The sequence below is a fragment of the Rattus norvegicus genome, chromosome 2 (assembly GCF_021556685.1).
Source record: "Rattus norvegicus strain SHRSP/BbbUtx chromosome 2, alternate assembly SHRSP_T2T, whole genome shotgun sequence".
Lineage (NCBI taxonomy): Eukaryota > Metazoa > Chordata > Mammalia > Rodentia > Muridae > Rattus > Rattus norvegicus.
This window is the reverse complement of record NC_141535.1, coordinates 220,888,070-220,902,698: the sequence shown is the minus strand read 5'-3', so window position 1 is coordinate 220,902,698 and position 14,629 is coordinate 220,888,070. Positions and strand designations below refer to the sequence as shown.

Below are 14,629 nucleotides of genomic sequence, written 5' to 3'. Positions count from 1 at the left end.
TCCCTACTCATCTGTTTAACAACAACAACGAAATATGTTCGACACCTGTGTTTCATGCAGCTACTTCCTCCAAGTCGAAACATTCCTTCCTGGAAGGATAAAAATAGGTTTCCCAAGACCCAGGACGCTCCCAAAGCGAAGGAGGCTGGGAAGGCTCAGAAAGTTACAAGAGTCACGAGGACCCCACCCCCACGCACCACAGTCATAAAAGCCTCAGCTATTGGGGGGAGAGGTGACTCTCTTTGGGAGAGCTGACTCTAGATTGAACAGGAAGCTCCAAAGTTGGAGCTTTCCTCGCCCACCACGCTGAAGTGGGAGGAGCTTGAGGCGGTACACTGCCTTTGAATCACCCGTCTGCCTGTAACTAACCCCAATAAGCTGACAGTCCACGAAACTAAACTTGAGTAGAACCAGCTCTTTCTTGTATCTATCGTCAGAGCCTTATCTGAGGAGAATAGATGTCTGTTCACTTCTCCCCTGGAAAAGTCACACTGCAACTGCTGTGTGTCAGGCACTGGACTGGGCACTAGATATATAGGAGTCAAAAAGGCAAGCGCGGACCTTATCCTCTTGAAGTGTACCAGCTCAGACAGAAGACAGACATTTTCTTAAAATTCTATCCAGAAATCAAAACAGCCCAAACGTGTTCTCAGCGACAGCACTGCATTTCGTGAGGCCATTCTTGTTTCTGTCTGAAATGAGCGTTGGGTATAAGAGACCAAATCCCAAGCCAAACTGGGCTGGAGAAGTAATGATCTGTTCTAACGTGCCGATATGGGGAGGAAAAAAATAGAGATTTCTGTGATTTGGACCTGGAATGTTACCCAGAGACTCATTTTAGAGTCTCCCTAGCTATGGCACTGTTGAAGACTGCTTAGATCACTAGAGCAGTAACTTCTTCAAGAGACTAATACACTGACCAGCCTGCAGCTGAATTAGCTGAGGCGATAGGGCATGTCGGGAAAAGGAGTCGAGTTGCTAGGGACTTATTTTGTTTCTAAGATCTCCACACACCCTCACCTTCTCTGCCTCAATGCTCAAACTCACCATAGACCCATTAACAATCGAGCCAGCTGGCAATCGATGGGCTGAGCCCGTAAACCAAAATTAACCCTAATTCTTCCAGTTAAGTATTTTGAAGTATTTTGTCACAAAGTGGGGGGGGGGGCAGAATAACAGAGTCTTCAGGAAAATGTTTACTACCATGCCAACTGCAGTAGTCAGGATACAGAGACAATCTAGTCCATCAACAGATGAGTGGTTAAAAACTAACCCAGTGCATGTACACATTGATTCATCTGTAAAGAAGAGTACAAATATGGCACTCACAGGAAAATGGATAGAACCAGAGCTCATTGTGCTAAGTGAAATAAGCTAGACCCAGAAAAACAAATATGTTTTCCTCTCAGATTAATAATCTACATGTAAATATATATATATATGTATGCATATGTGTTTATATATATGCACACACACACGTTGTTACGGCCCAAGAATTGCTGAAGGAAGATCCCAGACTCCAACAGCTTGCAAAAGCAAAGAGCCCTTACTCCTCGGAGAGAATCGGCATGCAGGGGGCAGCCATTCGTCAAAACAGTGAGGACTGGAGGGGTTCGCAGGCCCCCTTTCATGCAGGGCTGGGGAATCTTCTAGAAGGGTTAGGTAGCCTCTAACATGATTGGTAAGGGGCCAGTGACATTAGTAGCACACACACACACACACACACACACACTCACACACACGCACTATATATATATGTATATTTATATGCACACATATTTTACATATATATATACACACACACACACATCATAGTCACAGGGAAGTGGACATGGATGAGAAGACAACATAATGATGTGTATGTGTAGACATACCATAACTTAACTCATTTCTCCTTATGCTAACCAAAAATATTAATTTAAAATAAAACCATCGGGCTGGAGAGCTCATTGGTTAAGAGCTCTCCCAGAGGTTCTGAATTCAATTCCCAGCACCACATGGTGTCTCACAGCCATCTGTAACTGCAGTTTCAAAGGACCTGATGCCCTCTTCTGGCTGTCCCAGACACAAGGTATGTAAGTGTTACACAGAAAGAGAAGGTGGGAATATGGTGCTGACATCAGGATTCAGCTTTGACTGAAAGTAAGGTGACATAGGAGAGGAAGGAAACCAGGCCTCAGCAATGTCTGTAAGGTGAAGGTCCTCACAGCCACTGTATATGCTGGCCCGGGGAGTGGCACTATTAGAGGGTGTGGCCCTGTTGACGTAGGTGTATATTTGTTGGTGAGTCCTTGTCATTGTGGGTGTGGATGTTTAAGACCCTCATCCTGGTTGCCTGGAAGGCAGTCTTCTCCAAGCAGCCTTCAGATGAAGATGTAGAACTCAGCTCCTCCTGCACCATGCCTGCCTAGATGCTGCCATGTTCCTGCCTTGATAATATTGGACTGAACCTCAGAACCTGTAAGCCAGCCCCAATTAAATGTCATCCTTTATAAGAGTTGCCTTGGTCACAGTGTCTGTTTACAGCAGTAAAACCTTAACTAAGACAGCCACACAGGGAGGGGCTCTTCCCGGGACACTGCCAAGCTCTCCATCAGGATGACACAGAAAGAATCTAAGCTGTTTTCAGCCAGTGACCAAGAGCCGTCTTCATTTCATGCATGGAAGGAAGCACGGTTGATAGGAAACGCCTATTTGTGCCTCTTTCCTTCACATCATCTGGACGTTTTCTGTTTCTAGTGAACAGAAACTCAGACCCAATCTACGAACATGATGCTTTGTAAACATGCTACTCTATCACTGAAATCGTCTTGTTTTGCTCCTGAGACTTACTGGATTCTGTAGGTTTGCATTTATTTCTAAGAGCCAAAGAAATACGAGATTGTAGAGTCTGCAGAGCAGACTCTAGAAATTCTTTTGGTTGCTAAGTGATCCTGAACAGCACATCATAAGGCTCAGATTAACGAGAGGCCATCAGAGCCTGTATCAAAATATTAACCCTACAGAAGTGGGTAGAGGTCAGTGTGAAAGGGGAAAGTAGACCCGACACCACCAAGCACACTTATTAAGATGAGAACGCTGACTGAGTTGAGCATGGCTTACACCCTCTATACATCATCTAAGCCTATAGATCAGCCATAGGTGAGGTGAGACATATAGTAGCCCCTGTACCGACAACTATATGTCTCCAATGATAAACACAGATTAACTGTGAAAAAGGCCTGATAGCATCTATGACCAACTCTAATGATGTTATATGGCTATATGAACCTGGTCACTTGTAGAGACTTCCCAGAACAAAATCTACCTACCTTCTTTTAGAGAAAAAGATGCACGTGAATTCAGGGCATCTAGCGGGCATATTCCTCATTCTACACATAAATCCCACAGACAATGCTATTTAGAGTTACTTATTCAATAAAAGATAATAATAAAAAAATCAGGGCGATATCTTCCAAATGTCCCACAAATCAAGCAAACCAAGTAAGAAGCTATTGTAAGAAAACATACTAAAAAAGAAAAAAAACAGATTTTCTTGCATGCACAGTGGCCCAAGCCTTTAATTTGAGTACTCGAGAGGTAGAGGCAGACAGATATCTATGAGTTGGAGTCTAACCTGGTCTATATAATGAGTTCTAGGACAGCCAGGATCACATAGAGAAACCCATCTTTTAAAAAATATCATAAAGAAAGTGGATTTTCTTCCAATTGTAACTGAGCTGGAAGCATCCTGTGTGTCAGCTAGATTCCATAGTCCCCAAACTGCAGGGAAGGAAAGGTATCAACTGTCTTACCCAGCTGTGAGCTCTGTGAATGGAGACAAGGCAAGCTGTGCCACTTGCGAATACTGTCCTAGGTAACCAGATGCTTCCTGTTGGATTTGAAGACCATCTCATGGGCAGGAATCCTTGTCCCAGAACTATAACCCTACTTAAAAACTCATAAGGGAGGTCAGAGGCCCGAGGGATAGAACACTGTTGTTTAGATAAACTGTTGTGGCATCAAACTGCCCTATGAATATTTATGTTCATTCCCACAGACAAATGCTACTCTCAACTTTTATCTTTTCTCCGGTGAATGGTGGTGAACACAAAAGCTCTTGGCTTCACTAGGGACTGAGAATACGTGACTGCTGGGTGCTCTGTCCCAAAGAAGACACTTATAGCTCCCCTCTAAGGAATATTGTGGAAAGAGTAGGTGGAACATAAGAGAGAACACAGGGAGAACGACAGAGACAGTCTCTAAAGCAAGACACAGCCAGTGAAACCACAAACTCACAACAGCTGGGGATGCCTGCACTGGTCTACATAGGATAGGTTTGTCAGTAGCCAGATGTAGATAGTAGATTGGCTCAGGAGGCCCTACATTGCTCAGTGATGAACTAATTTCCTTCTGATAGATGGACGGGGTGCCTTCAGTTGATACAGAGCGATGACCCTACTAGGCTCTAATCAATAATTCCATTGCACTACTCACACAGCTAGCCCTGTTTAAACTAATCGGTTCACGAAACAAGCCCAAAGGTCTGTGAGAGAAACTTGTAGAGATGAAGGAGTAGGGACTCTATGAGGATGGGAAGGAGATAAGAGATACTGAGTGAAGATAATAATTAGGATCTGTTGTATACATGGAAGAAAATGTCAGAGAGCAAAATTCACAAATGGAAAAAAATAAAGAGCTGGAGAGATGGCTCAGTGGTTAAGAGCAATGACTGGTCTTCCAGAGGTCCCAAGTTCAATTCCCAGCAACCACATGGTGGCTCACAACCATCTGTAATGAGATCTGATGCCCTCTTCTGGCATATGGGCATACATGCAGACAGAGCACTCATACATTTATAAATAAATAAATAAATAAATAAATAAATAAATAAATGTTTTTTAAAAGAAGAAAGAAAAGCAATGATATCAAGAGACTGCTTTTTAAAGAAATCTATTACAAGGACAGATAGTTCTCAAAGCTGACTTTGAATTTAGGAACATAATATAGAATCAAGTTGTTATAAATGTATACAGACACAAAATGCTGCTTTACGGATGCGGCTATGTGCTACCCTCTCTGGGGACCAGCTCAGAGAGGATGTGGGCACTTTGTGGGTAGCTCGTGTAAGCATCCAAGTGAGCAGAAGGGGCTGCCTGGCCAACAGGGATTTAGGGAGGAAGGGGGAGTGTCACAGAGTGTCCTCTTTGATGGAATCTCTGTCTTCCCTCAGAAAAAATAATGTGAAGTTCCTCTAAAGACTTAGACTTTTGAGTCTCAGCCCACCATTAGTCGAGTTTCAAGTTTCAGCATTGATGAGTGAATTCTCCAAGGACTTAATTTGTTAGTCCTAGCAGAACAGCAGGAAGGGTCACGATGCCATGAGAGGGGAGAAGGGAGAAGAAAAGGATGAGAAAAGATGGAGAGGGGAAAGAAGCAGTACATAAGAGAATTAAGCCTCCATAAAGAACATGGGATCTGTCATGGAGTCTGCAAGCCAAAAGTCATAGCAAAATCTTAAGGGCACTCACTTGGTGCCAGTTCTGTCGTAAAGGTTTCATATATGTTACTAACCCAGCAACACCACGAATGGCTAATAATCATAGCAGCCCTATTGCTGGGTCCTTAAATTTTATCATAAGTTTGGAGACAATGCCACCCAAACTACCAGCTCATGTGGGTTACTTATCCACAGTGATACAAAGTGCCTACACTAGAGTGTAACAGCCACGTCATTAAACATACTGTCGGCTGTAGCTAGCCTCTTGCTGTCCCAGCAGATTTCTACATGACAGGAGTGCACTGAACTAGGCGTGGTGGCACATGCCTACAATCCCCGAACTTGAGGTTGGGTCAGGGGAAGCAGAAAGCTCAGAATCTAAGGCCAACCTTGGTGACAGAGCGAGACTCTGTCTCAATAAAACCAGAAAGGAAGGAAGAACAGAGGTAAGGAGGGACGGAGAGAGGGAGGGAGGTAAGGAGGGACGGAGAGAGGGAGGGAGGGAGAGAGGATTCTACTTGATCTACATTCTGTCTCAAGCATCTATCTCTTCTTTGTGGGAAAACAAGCAGCTCACCAAGGAGCCACACTCCTTTTGTGAGTCTCCCTTTGAGTGGCAGATCTTCCCTAGATCCAGGAGAAGGAAGAGAACTAACACTTTCCTGGATGACATCATTCTCACCTATGTCAGTATCATCCCCACAGGACCCTGAAAGCCACCCCTTTTAGTAAGACCTACTGGACCAACTGGACTCTTCAGTTAAGGGAATGTCTGGTCCAGCCTCACATCTAGCAAGAGGGGTACTTAGAAGAGGAGCAGAGATCAGATTGGTGCCCAAGCAGACAGCAGGCTGTATAATCACGCTGTCTCCCACTGGCTGGACTAAGGACAAGAAACAGAACAGTTCTCAAGTTCCAGAAAATTGGTGAAGAAGGCCGATCCCCTCTGCCTCTTTCTCATCCAGTCACCATCCAAAGATTTACAATGCTGGTGATTCAAATGAAATATATCTCTGAGTTCTTTTCAAATTAACCTACATGAGTTGTCTAACCAGACTTCCAGCAAACTGAACAATGGAACATTTTCCTGTAAGTACAATTAATCTATGTCTTTATTAGATCGAGGCAAAATACATACACAGTGCAGTTTAATCTCACTGTGTCCACTTAGGCAAGACAGCTTTGTATTTGGGAAATAAAAATGGCCCTTCTTCCCATCCCTTTGTACCTATAGAATGGAGGGCATGAGTAGGAAGAATCCGATTCTCTCTCCCAGTGACTGAGCAGCTTGGGTCTCACACTGTGCTATCTTGGCTCTGCCCTCAACACCTGAGGCAGCTACCAGATATGGGAGAGATGAATTGCAAAATCTACAAGGTGGTGTGTCAAGAATAAACTTCTGCCTGAAGAATGCTATGCCCAAGAAACAACTACCTGAATTTCATATACACTTTCACTGATAGGGAAATGGTCACTTTGGAAACTAGGGATGTAGCTCAGTTTGTAGAATGCTTGCCTAAAATTCACAGGGCTCTTGTGTTGATTCCCATGACCCTATACAGCATGGTGGTACCGCCTATAATCCTAATACTCAGGAGGTATAGCCAGGAGGATCAGTTCAGACCAACTACGTAGCAAATTCATGACTAAAATAAGTGTCACTGTGAATAGTAGATGATATTAATTTTGTATATCTGTAATAGTTTTAAAATATCTTATCCATATTAGACTGCAATTCACTTCTCTGTGTTGTTTGTGCTATAAACTCTGGCTTTTTATCCTCTCTCTGTTTTCAGCTCTCTGGTTCTATCACAAAATATCTGAGGGAACATTTACTTTGCGTCATTGTTTCTGGGTCTTCAGTGCATAGTCAGGGTTGTATTTGAGGCAATGACAATGTAGCACATTAGTGCAGAAGCCCTTTACCTCGTGGCACGAGAGAGGTAACCTCATGGTGGTATGAGATAGTGTTGCCGTAGCCCACTAAACTATGAATCCATCACAGCAGAGGTGATCAATCTTTTGATACTTGAAACATAACTTTTTCATCTAAAAAGTTCACACTCAAGAATTACCAAAGGGGTTGCCAAAAAATAAAAATGAGAATCTCTAATGTCTTAAGTAAATTTAAGATTTTGTTTTGAGCCATGCTGATAGGGATACATGGGGCCTGTGGGAAACAGGTTGGACATGTGTGGTCCAAGTCCTCAGATTCTAGATATTGCCCAGAGGGCCCACCTCTGGACATCACTGCTCTGGAGCTTCTGTGGATCCTTAGGTCCAAACCAACGCATGGTGGTGGTAAAATCTTACCCACCTTCCACATCTTCCCTTAACACACTGGAAAATTGTCAGTCACTGTGGGTGTTCTCCTCCCTGAGGAGAATGCTGTTTCCTCCAGCACGTACGTGGTCATGCAGAATGGCTTCTGGAACCATTCACTTTGTTCCAGATCACCAGCCCTGCCAAGATGGCTATGAGTCTTGTGATCTGATGCTTGGTTTGAATCCTGGTTCTACAGTTATTAACTAGGAAATGAACAGAGAATGTGTGTTTACCCTTCCTGGGTTTTTTTCCCATTGGCAAAACAGAGTACCTGCCTTATAATATCATTGGGAAGAGCCAATGAAATGTTTATGTAGCTGGGTGTGGAAAGCCAAGGCATGAGAATTGCCAAGAATTCAAGACCAACCTATTCGACACAGTGAATACCAGACCAGCCATAGCCAAAGAGCAGGACTTTGTCTCAAAAGAAAAAACATTTTTTTATTTAATATGTATAAAGTACACAGTAAGTGTTAAACATTTTAGATCCTGTCACTACGTGTCCACAGTGACTCCACGTCCCTTGTTTGTCACTTGAGATTCTGCTAACACCATCCGAAATTCAATAAGCTTTCTTACCAGACATTATCCGTCCTCTCACTCCACAAATGTTTATCATGTCCCTGTCGGAGACTGGGGTGGGAAGAGACTTGTGAAAGAAGAAGGAGATTGAACTCTAGAAACAACACATCGGGGTAGGAATCACTGAGAAGGTGATATTTAAGCAAGGTTTTAAAACAAAGGAGCTGACAGTGGGTACTTCAAAAGAATGTCCCATCCATGTGCAGATGCTAGGGCTGGCCTAGCACGGCAAGGTCTGGGAATAGAGAGAGCCGGCTGTGACTAGAGCATGTGACTAGAGCAGAGTGAGGTGGAGGAGAGGTGAGAGAGTTCAGGGAGACCCAGATCCTCTGGAGCACCTGTGCTGACTTTTGAAGCATAGCGAATGACCTGATTTGAATCTTCAAAGGCTGGTTCTGAGTGCTGCTTTGAGAAAAGATTCCCTCTTGTTAATCCTGCAGACTGCTGAGTGGGCAAGTTGGGAAAATGTTGCCATACTAAAGAAGAAAGATGAGCAGAATCATGGCGGTCATGGGGACGTGAAGGCCAGACTCTAAGTAATTTCTTTTTCATCTCCTTTTCTTTTTTTTCTTTTGCTTTTAAGAAAGGGTCTCTGTCTGGCCTCAAACTCACAGTATACACCTTCTTATGCCTCCTGAGTCCTGGTGTTAAAAGCATGCATCAACGGTCCAACTCTTGTTGGGTAGAGACGGGCAGATCTCTGAGTTTGAGGCCAGCCTGGTCTACAAAGCAAGTCCCAGGACAGCCAGGGCTGCACAGAGAAACTCAGTCCTGGAAAAAGAAAAAACAAAGCCATGCATCACCACTCCTGATCCTGATCCCATCTGTGGGTAACGCAAAGGTTTTCTGGTGGATGAGGACGAAATCAGAGAGACAGAGGAAGTAAAAACTGCTGACAACTAATGTCTTCAGTTCTGTGCTATGGGCAAGCCAGACAGACTCAAACAGATAGTTCTAAATCCATGGTCCATGGGTGGCCCTGACTCAACTCAGAGAGCCAGGACACAAAATGAGAAGACAAGAACATGGGAAAGTGACTTGTAGGAAAGCAGAGGCTGACGGAGGTGGAGGGAGAGAAAGGGGGTGGGGGTGAGATTGACCAGAATGGATCACAGACATGTAAGAAACTGTCAAAGGACAAATAAAAATTGTAATGAAAAGGAAATAGTATTTGTGAATGACTTAATTAATTAATTAACTAATTAATTGAAAGCACCGTACTAGTCTTCAAACCCCTGCACAGCAAGCAGTCAAAGGCACCTAGTGAAAAGCACCGCTGACACTCTTGCTGGGAAGCCAGTCAATGGCAGTCTAAGAACTGAACTTCAAGACCTAAGGACAGGGGTGAAGGACTAGATGATGTGCTAGGCAAGGTGCTCATCTCTACTTTTGGCCATGATGAAGCATTAGGATCAGTTTTCTCTTCCAGCTTCAATGCCTAACACGAGTACATGAACGAGAGTTCAGACACTAGAAAGCAGGCAATGTGAGCCCCAAGGAGAGAGGAACAAGTGAGAGCCTCCTACCGTGGCCAGGAGCACACTGGAGAGCTCCCAGGCCACAGCTCAATGAAGGGAGGGATCCCCAGAGTGGAAGAAGGGAGCACCAGGGCTAAAGCTGCCAAGGTTCTATAGCGGGCCTTCTGCAGAGCACCTAGGAACACAGACCTGTGCAGAGGAAACACCACAGCCGACAGACAAGAAGACCGCTTCCATGGTTGGAATGAGCTCACAAAATACGAAAAGCTTGTCTCTGTGCAAATGGAAACCACATACTAAAGATGCAGAGGGGTAACGACTTCGAGTATGGGAGAAGCGGGGAGGGTTGTTCAACAAACAACCAGAAAAAAAATGGATGAATTCTGGGCCACAGGTAGATGTAGGGGCCTGAGGTAACTTGTAATAAGGAAGAGACCGGCGTTTGTGGGAAGAGGTGTGGGAGGTGGGGAAATATGGAAGGAGGCAGCACAGGGCCTTTTCTGGTCGCTTGAGATTTTATCACTTAACATACAGCATCAGTCGAGGAGAGTAAAGGGGAAGATTCTGAGGCCTGGAGAGGGGGAAAGATGTAGGACAGACGCATCCAGGGGTGTAACAGGGAAAGGTGCCGGCCACCATGAGCTCTAAGACGGTTCTGGGAGTGTCAGCTTTGACAGCCCACTTGGTCATGAGTTTTAAGTAAGGTTTCCCCCTTTAGTAATGTTTCTCCATTCACATGCAGCTATACCTGTACAGGTTTAAGCATTTAAAGGCTAGCTTCTGTGTAAGTTAGGAGTTTACTAAGCAACGGAGAGGGGCCAGCAGCCATCACCATAGCAGCTTCCTTGGATGAACACCTCGCTTCCTGCGTCTTCTCCTCTGAGTTCCTCTGTAGCCAGATGCTCTCCCGCCATGCATCACGTGGTGCAGTTGGTTCTTTTCTACCTAAGGCCACTCTGCCTGAATATTTTATTCTATCGTCCATCTCCAGCCGCCATCTTTGTGCCAGTGAACTTCCGGATCTTCTTCCTAATCGCCCCCGGAAACACGGATCAGGACAAAGCCAAGGGCAGTTAGCCTGTTAGCCCACTGGTCCCTTCTCAAGTCCTTTCCTTCACTGAGTAACCATTCACCGATTTGTCAGTACACTCGGTAAACATATTGAACCAGCTAAAGATATTGAATCACCCTTCTTTCTAGTCTCCACCCACGAATATTGCCTACCCCAACCCCCACCAGTTTGAACTCCATAATCTTTTCACAAGGACATTAATAGAGTTTATTAAATAAACGTCCACTAAAACAAGGCCCTGTCACATTTTAGCCTATTTGTTCAAAACAATAATATTTGTCTTAAGTTAGATTTCCATATTTTTCTATCAGAAATGGATGTCGGTTTATTTATTTATTTATTTATTTATTTATTTATTTATTTATGGAAGACAGCACTGATTTAAGTGATCAGCTATATCTGCTCAAAGACACGTGACAACTGAGATGGCCAGTAACTGAAATCACTTTCCCTAGGGCAACTCTGTACTGATCACCTGAGGCTGGCTCGAATTTAGCCCAAGACTTCAAGTTACCCAGAAAATAAAGGGGCAGGGCTCAGGCTACAGGGAACCACTGCCAGTTGCTAACTAATCTCTCCCTTTACTTCTTAACCCAGTGCCCAATCTCAGCCTTGTAGGGGGAAAGAGTTAAGCTAAAAACAAAAGGGAACACAGTATTTGTTAACCCTCTTGCCTCTTGGAGACCCTGTCATCATTTAGGCTAATAAAAAAATGTCTGCACTCCCAATTCTTATACATAAAAACTGCTTCTTTCTATGCCGTTTTCTTTTTTTTCTCCTGGCATAAAAGCAAATAAGATATTGGTGGCCACGACTGGACAAATGCAGGGACAAAAAGCTACTTGTCGAGTCTGGTGCAGGAGGAAGCAAGAGGCACTGGATGAATTCTTGGAGCAGCGGATCTCTGCTGAGGGCCTCAGCTGCCTGCAGACTTCTCATGTAAAGACTACAGACTCCCTTTGGGCAAAACCACTAATGCAGAGTTCCTGTCGCCTGCAGCTGAGCCGGTCCACGCATTCATGGGTGGGAGCTGGAAAACTGCCAGTCCCCAGAGCGGCTGAAGAAACTGCCGCTCTCTTCAGGCCCACTTGCTCCTCGGCCTGTCTCCCACGGTGTTTGTTTATTTTTTTCATGAACACTGATTTATTCCCCTTTCAGTGCCTTCTTATCTAATTACCATCCCTGGTTTTCAAGCCAAGCGATCTGCTAGCTAGGAGTTTCTGCGCTTGTAATTTTGTACACAGTTCGCTATGCCTTTCCACCGCTGTGTCATATGACTTTTAGCTTTCCCCTCCTCCGCTAATTTTCTGATCACTCCCAATCCTAGGGAGCAGCACCTTGTTTAAGGTAACAGGCCGTGCCAGCACCTGGCATCTCCTGCCAACCCGGTCAGCTATGTTCTGTAAGAATGGTTTGCTTCAGGAACAAAGCTGACAACCGCCCTCCAAGGGAGTTTTCAGCAGAGACTATGGGCAGACCAGAGCCTACAATAAGGGACACGGTAAGCATCACAGTGATCCTCAGGCCTGGCAGTGTGTGCTCATAGACAGTGTAGCCATCCAGCAGACCAAAGCCACGTAAATCATAAATCACTTTAAATCACTCACGTTTCAGAAACCATAACTTGATCAACCGTGGGTGGAAATTCCAGGACGCGAGGTGTGGTCCCAGTTTCTCCATTAACACGCTCCGTGGAAGCTGCAAGACCTCTTTGTGCTTTATTTTCTTCGTCTGCGAAAACAAGGAATTCGTGTCTATTTCCTCTTGAGGTTAAAAGAGGAGCAATAACGTTGATTTGCAATGTGCTTTATTGTTATAAAGTGCTATGTTGAGGTGGTCTGTTTTTAAATAGTCTGATCCGTTACGGTGTATGATGCAGGATGATGGTGAGATCGTGGTGAGATCGTGGTGAGATCGTGGTGAGATCGTGGTGAGATCGTGCATAACGAGCAAACGCAGACTCAATGGAACGTCCCTATGTGGTTTTCTTCTTTTATCAAAGTCCCTAAGATTTAGGAAGATGGTCCGAGATAATAAAGCCTTCATTCAAGGTAACTTCTCTCTTACCCCCAAGTTAACACTCCATCTCACTCTACGATTCATTTAGCTAACCTTGAAATATGACAAGACTCGGAGCTTAAATGTGTAGAAAGGAAATTAAGAACAGGAGCCTGTTAATGACTTAGGTGAAAATCATGCTTGTCTCTTCGAGGACCCACATCTCTTCCCAGCTTCATCTTCAATGATGCTGTGCTGGTAACATGAAGTTAACTATAGTGAGGCTATTTATACCACAGAAACGAGCAAACCTGGAAAAACTTACTCTTCTGGAGAGCAAGTTATTACACATTTGCCATAAGATATAGTGAACTTAACATCAAAAAATGCTTAGCTACAAGCACATAGTAACAGGGGGAAAAAATCCTAAGCCCAGTAAGCATTAAATGGAAAATTTTTTAAAACTACTATACCTATTTTTCTTTAAAAGAAAGTACAACTGGGGAGATGACTCGGAAGTTAAGAGCTCTGGCTGCTTTTGCAGGGGGCCCATGTTCAAGTCCCAGCACCCACTCGGTGACTCACAACTATCTCCTAACTCTAGTCTCGGTGAGCTGAAATGCCCTCTTCTGACCTGTACGAGCACCAGAAATGCGCTCTGCGGTGTGTGCTCGTAGACAGGGTGGCCGTCCTGCAGATCAAAGCTACACGCATCACGAATCACTTTACGATGCATGATGTAATGCTGTAGCGGCTCACAGACTACACTCAGGCAAACCATGCACATACGTTTTTAAAAATGGCATGACAATCTACAGAAATAACGTAAATATTTGTTGCAGATAGGTCTAGATAATTTCTTAGCCTACAGCAGTGACCCTGAGAGCCCATCGAAACAAACCGTGATGCTTTAACGCCCGCGTTTCTGCTTCCAGGGGCAACAGGAGGTGAGCCAGATACATCAGCAACGCCGTTTGTGGCAGATGCTCCGCCCTCTTGTGGTCATGCCTGAGAATCTCCCTCAAATTCCAGAATTTCAGGGACTAGCAGCCTTTTCCTCAGCTCTGTGACCCTCGACACTCAGATCTCCAGCAGAATGACCCCTCAAAATCCACATGCCCCAGAAGTCTAAGGAGCAGTAGAAGGGTCAATGGTTTATACTCTGCTATAAAGTCCAAAAGTGCAGGACTGACTGCATAGCTCAGTTGGGAGAGTGCCTGACAAGCACACAGGAGCCCTGAGTTCAAGCCCTGACAGCACACATACATACAGGGTGTGTGAGCTTACACAGCTGTAATCTCGGCACTCAGGGGTTTGGAGTTCGAAGTCATTGTGCTGCTCCCGACCATCAGGCTTCACTCCCCCACTATACGCTCATTAAAATACCTCTTTGCCAATCATTTTTTTAGTACCTCTGTGCGTGTGTGTGTGTGTGTGTGTGTGTGTGCGCGCGCGCGCGCGCGCACGCGTGCGTGTGTGTAAAAGACTGGCGGAGTCAAAAGACACCCTAGAGTGTCTGTCCTTGCTTTCCACCTTGTTTGAAGTAGGGTCTCTTTGCTGTTCACCCCTGGGTGCTCCAAGCTATCTGGCCCACAAGCTTCCTGGGCCTCTCCTATTCCTGCCTCTCATCTCACCTCTGAAATTACAGTCACACAAGACAGTGTCCAGCACTGTGAGTTCTGTGGATTTGAACTC

General features: G+C 44.8%; 1 long non-coding RNA gene across 1 annotated transcript; it reads right to left on the bottom strand.

Moving 5' to 3' along the window:
* Window positions 1-8,226: 8,226 nt before the first annotated feature.
* On the bottom strand, window positions 8,227-13,907 carry LOC147996543 (uncharacterized). The gene is made up of 3 exons (XR_015678323.1): window positions 13,836-13,907; window positions 12,544-12,667; window positions 8,227-10,893 (listed from the first exon to the last, which is right to left on the bottom strand). It is a non-coding gene; the product is annotated as an uncharacterized LOC147996543 (long non-coding RNA).
* Window positions 13,908-14,629: the final 722 nt, after the last annotated feature.